The sequence below is a fragment of the Cyprinodon variegatus genome, unplaced genomic scaffold, assembly GCF_000732505.1.
Source record: "Cyprinodon variegatus isolate N-32 unplaced genomic scaffold, C_variegatus-1.0 Scaffold1276, whole genome shotgun sequence".
Classification (NCBI taxonomy): Eukaryota; Metazoa; Chordata; class Actinopteri; order Cyprinodontiformes; family Cyprinodontidae; genus Cyprinodon; species Cyprinodon variegatus.
The window spans coordinates 80,467-85,269 of record NW_015151729.1 but is presented as its reverse complement, the minus strand read 5'-3'; positions in this window follow the sequence as shown (position 1 = coordinate 85,269).

The following is a 4,803-nucleotide window of genomic DNA, read 5'->3' as shown; positions in this document are numbered from 1 at the left end:
CACCGCACTATAGGGCGCACCGCACTATAGGGCGCGCCGCACATTTTGAGGGGGAAAAAAAGACGTTTATATGCACCTTATAGTCACGAAAAAACGGTATGAATATGTCTAAAGTCATCTGAGCCAAACCCTGTCTTCAGGATCAAAGCTTCTCATTCCGCCTCTTCTACAGTTGGAAGCATTTTCCTCCTTCACCTTCAAGTATTTTTAATCCATTTCCTGCACTAGGAACGAGATTCAAAGTGTATTTGTCAAGATTATTTGAAACTATAACATGAACTTTATCCTACGGAAGAGACAAGTTAAGTAGTACAAACGGAGAACTAAAAAGTTTACATTTATACATTTAATTATTTCAGAGGAGGAATCAGACTTTCTGTAATTGCTTTTAATAAAAAGTATTTTTTTTTATTTGTCTCTAAAAATTCGGGCTAATTCATTTGCTATTTTTTTTTTTAAATTCTGTCTAAACATGTGGGTAGGAAGTTTTGGATTTCATCAGGTTCTATTATGTTGATGTTCATTTTTTTTATATTGTCTAATACAGATTCCTGCATTTAAACTGTTGAGTTCCTCTGATAAGGAAGGAACTGAACCATCTAGTGGACAAAAATGTCCACTAGATGGTGGTGGTGCTCCATCAGAAAGGAAGGACGCATTAGCAAAGATAAAGATCCTTTCTGGAAGAAGAGCTTAAACTTTCTCTTTAGGTCCGGTTTTTATTGAAAGGTTTAACATTTAGAAGGTTAAACATGGTAAGTTTATTCCTACAACCTGATTTAGACACAAAGACAGCCCAGAATGTTTCATTATCATAATAAAAAAGACATTAAGGAAAAGAAATGTTTAAGTTTAAGGTAAATAAGTTTAACCAGATCTTCAAACTCTTCTTACAACAGACAATAAATTATTGAATCAGATTCTTTGATTAAAAGCTCCTGGCTGCTAAAATGTTGGTTACTGATAAAGTTAACCAACAGTTTCTGAATCTCTCCAGTTTTCAGGCAGTTTGTTTCTGATATCAGCAGTAAAGGCACAAAATGACGCCTCCTCTTTGGTGGTTGTGGTTCTACACCATGTAGAGTCTACATGGTTCCTACATGACCAGCAGCTGCTTTAGCCAAAGACTTTCTGACCCAAAATTAAACGTCTCCTTTTTAATAAACATGGCCTCATTGCAGTGATGTTAGAAGAGGTTCTGGTATGATTCATTTCGCTGGTCCTGTGAAAACTCTGGCAGCAGCATTTTCATGGAGCTGCAGTATTTGACTAATCATTTATGTATTTGAAGAAGCAGTAAAAATATAATTCAAGTGGCCCAACCTGTAGAATCAAAAACATGAAGATTTTTTTCTGGATCCTGTTTTGAAAGGAAACCGTTATTATGGAGATGTAGTTAAAATGATAGTGGACTGATTTACTAACAGACTTTGTGTGGCTGTTAGAATAAAAGATGTGAGTCCAAAATAATAACAAACATCCATCTTGAATCATCCGTGGTTTTGCTCTCTCATCAAACCTCATGAATAATCCCTATTGAACACAAGAGAGTCATCAGCAAACACAACATTTTCTGATAACAGATTTCCTTAATTTCTGTTTCTTTATCGGGCACAGTTAGCTTTGATGTTGTCAAATCATGTCAGTCAAATTTAATAACAATTTTTAATACATTTATAAATTTATACATTTATAAATGATTACAAATTTTTATAAGTAGTTCTTAAATAAACACAGTTAGTGTTGTCATCCCTGTTAAAAATGTTACTCTTATTTTTGTGTTACTATCGATAAAGGTTTTTGCTTTTATTACTTCTATCTGTGGACACATTATCTGGTTTATCTCCACTTATTTCACAATTTATGACCGACTAAAGCTACAGAATATAATAGGATCAATACATGTAGGTTTTGGGGTCAGTCTGAAATATATAGGTCTATGTTGTTTTTCTGTGATGACAGACAGAGCAATGGTGAATCATTAGAGCATTTGTTAGAGTGAATCATCGTCTTCATTTCCGATGGTCCCCCAGTCAAAGAATCCTGCAGGTCCCATTCTAACCAGTACATGAAAGACCTAAAGAACAGAAGAGAAAAAAACTCAGCAAAGCTGCAGAAATCTCAGAGACGTAATCAACTAAATGTCAGAAGGTCCAGAGTCAGATTACCAGCTGATCTCCAAGAAAGAACCTCTGGAGAACCTGATGCGGAATCAGTGTGATCTCGGTATGATCCTACTGCAGAAGCAGTGGGAGGAAATCAGTAGTTATAGTGATGGTAGGAGGTTCCTCACACTCTCAGAACCTGCAGTATCTGCTGTGTCCTTATGGCAAAGTTTGCATCTGCTCTGACCTCTCCTGGACTGATAAAACCTTAGCTGCCATAAAGTTTCATAGGACCACAGTGGAAAACATCATGTGTCTGTATGGGTGCTGCACAGCACAAGACAGGAAGGACTTAGCATGGTTGGTGAGGAAAACACAGAGGGTAGTGTGATGCACTCTACCTGGACTTGGTTTATCCCACAGATAATCCAAAACTAAGGGCCAGAAGCATTGCTACTGATCCCACCCAGCAGCTCTATGTGCTATTTGTCCATCTGTCATCAGACAAACGACTGAAGTGCATTAGATGGACTTAAATAATGCTTCATTCCTGAAGCTGGAAGGGAAATCATTGCCCCTGGAGTCAGAAAATAGACCTATACTCACAATAAATATGTCCCGCTACACTTCTGGGACATTTATTTCCATGGCCTATCCCATACCTTCACCCTAACACTACCCATTACAACTCCTTATCCTTTCTTATCCAGGATTCTTGAGAAAGNTTAAAGGGCTATACATCTGAAAACATAAAAAAATACATCTCACGGAATGTAAGATGTAGCTCTGACATCAGTAAGCTCTGAACCAGCTCCTCACCCACTCCCTTTGCACCTGTATCTGTTCCTGGTCCGGCCCAAACACCAAATCCCAATTCCATAAAGCTGGGATGCCAGCTCCTGTCCAAGGAGGAGAAGAACGGACGTCATCGGCTGAACCTGTGTTTCTGCTGCGGTGGAGAGAGACACCGAGTGAGATCCTGTCGGGTAAAAGGGAGAATTCTGCTTAGCCATACCGGACACTCTGCTTCCACACATTTCCTGCTTCCAGGGTCTCTGTTGGTTAATTCCAGGAGTCACAAACCTTCTGCATCCATGTGCAAGGATACTGTTGGGGGTCCCCACCAGCTTTTGAGTCTGAACTTTTTGATTTTTTAGAGGGGCGAGTGACCCTTTTCTCTTCCTGCCACCTCCTTCTGTTTCCTGTAAGGAAGTTTTTCTCAAACGTGATCCCTTTAGCAGGTTAGTTCTCAAGCCTAAGCCCTTACGTGAGCCAGAGCCCTTAAGCGGTCTAGTCCCCAAACTAGAACCCCCTTCTCCCCCGCCAGACCCGTTTACTGCTCCTTCTCCTCTGTCAGACCCTCTTAGATTTCCCTTTCTAGAATCAGAGTCTCCCAGAGACCCCCTCCAGAGACCCAGAGAAAACTTGGAACTGATGACTGGCCTTATAACTCAATTGATTCAGCTGCCAGGTTTTGTCTAGTTCTCATTACTGTTCATCTGGTTAATTTGACTGTGTGATCTGGTTGAACTGTAAAGTGCCTTGAGATGACATGTGTTGTGAATTGGTGCTTCATAAATAAACTGAATTGAATTGAAGCTGAGTTTAATCAGATCTACCTGCTACAGCCTCTATTTAACCAGCCTTCCACCAGTCATTAGTGCCAGATTTGAGCCTGTGTTGACAGTTCACTACCGTACCTGAATGTTTCTGTTTACCTGATCCTGACCTATTCTGCATTTTGACCCTTGAGCCTGCCTGTCCCTGTTCTGATCTCTTTGCCTGACCTGTCCTTGGAGTCCTGATGGATTCTGCCAGTGTACCAAACCTGGAAATGATTCCTGACACCCTCCTGAATTTCCCTTCGGTACTTCTTTAGACCTCTGATCTCCTGGCTCTGACTTCTGAGCACATCCTCGACACCGGCTGTGGCTTCGCCCTCAGGATTATCTTGCCTACCTTCATTTGCTTGGTTCCGACCCCTCCTGTTCTTCAACCTCTTGGACTTCAGAGGCTGACCCTCTCTGAGTGTCAACCGCCGCGTCTTGTTGGCGGCTTACCAGTGGGCACCAACGTCATCCTCTGGGCAGGGACAAAATTTTAAGACCAGGTTAGTAACTCACACGTTCATTATCATCCTCCGACAGATAGGCGTGGTCACTAACCTGTGTTCTCTCTCTGCAGAGGTTCCTGCCTTAGACTATTCTCTGCAAATCAGTTTCCAATTAACTTTTTCTTTTAATCTTACTGTCTGTCTTCAAATACTTGAATACTAGGTCCTACTTTTCTGATTGTGACACCACCAATGTCTCTCCTCTGTGCTCATGCTGAAGTTCCACATGGTTGTTAGGTGCCGCATGTGCTCTTATATGTGCATGTAACTGTAAAATGCGCTTACACCACGAAAAGTAAAGAATTAAAAATCTGTTTAGAGTGTAATAATGACAAACGTGTTACTGTCTTTTACTAACTAATTAGTTACATTGATAGATAGTTCAAAATTAAAGTGGCTACTGTGACACGTTATTTAACAAAGCGTTAGTCCCAACACTGTGTTCAGCACATATCACAGATAAGAATTCATTAAAATCATTGAAAAAGTGGTTGTTTTGGACATCTGAGGCCTGTAAACTTTCAGAAACATGGCTCAAGCAGGGTCTTGAAATCAGCATCTCATTGTTTTCATCTAGCCATGTCT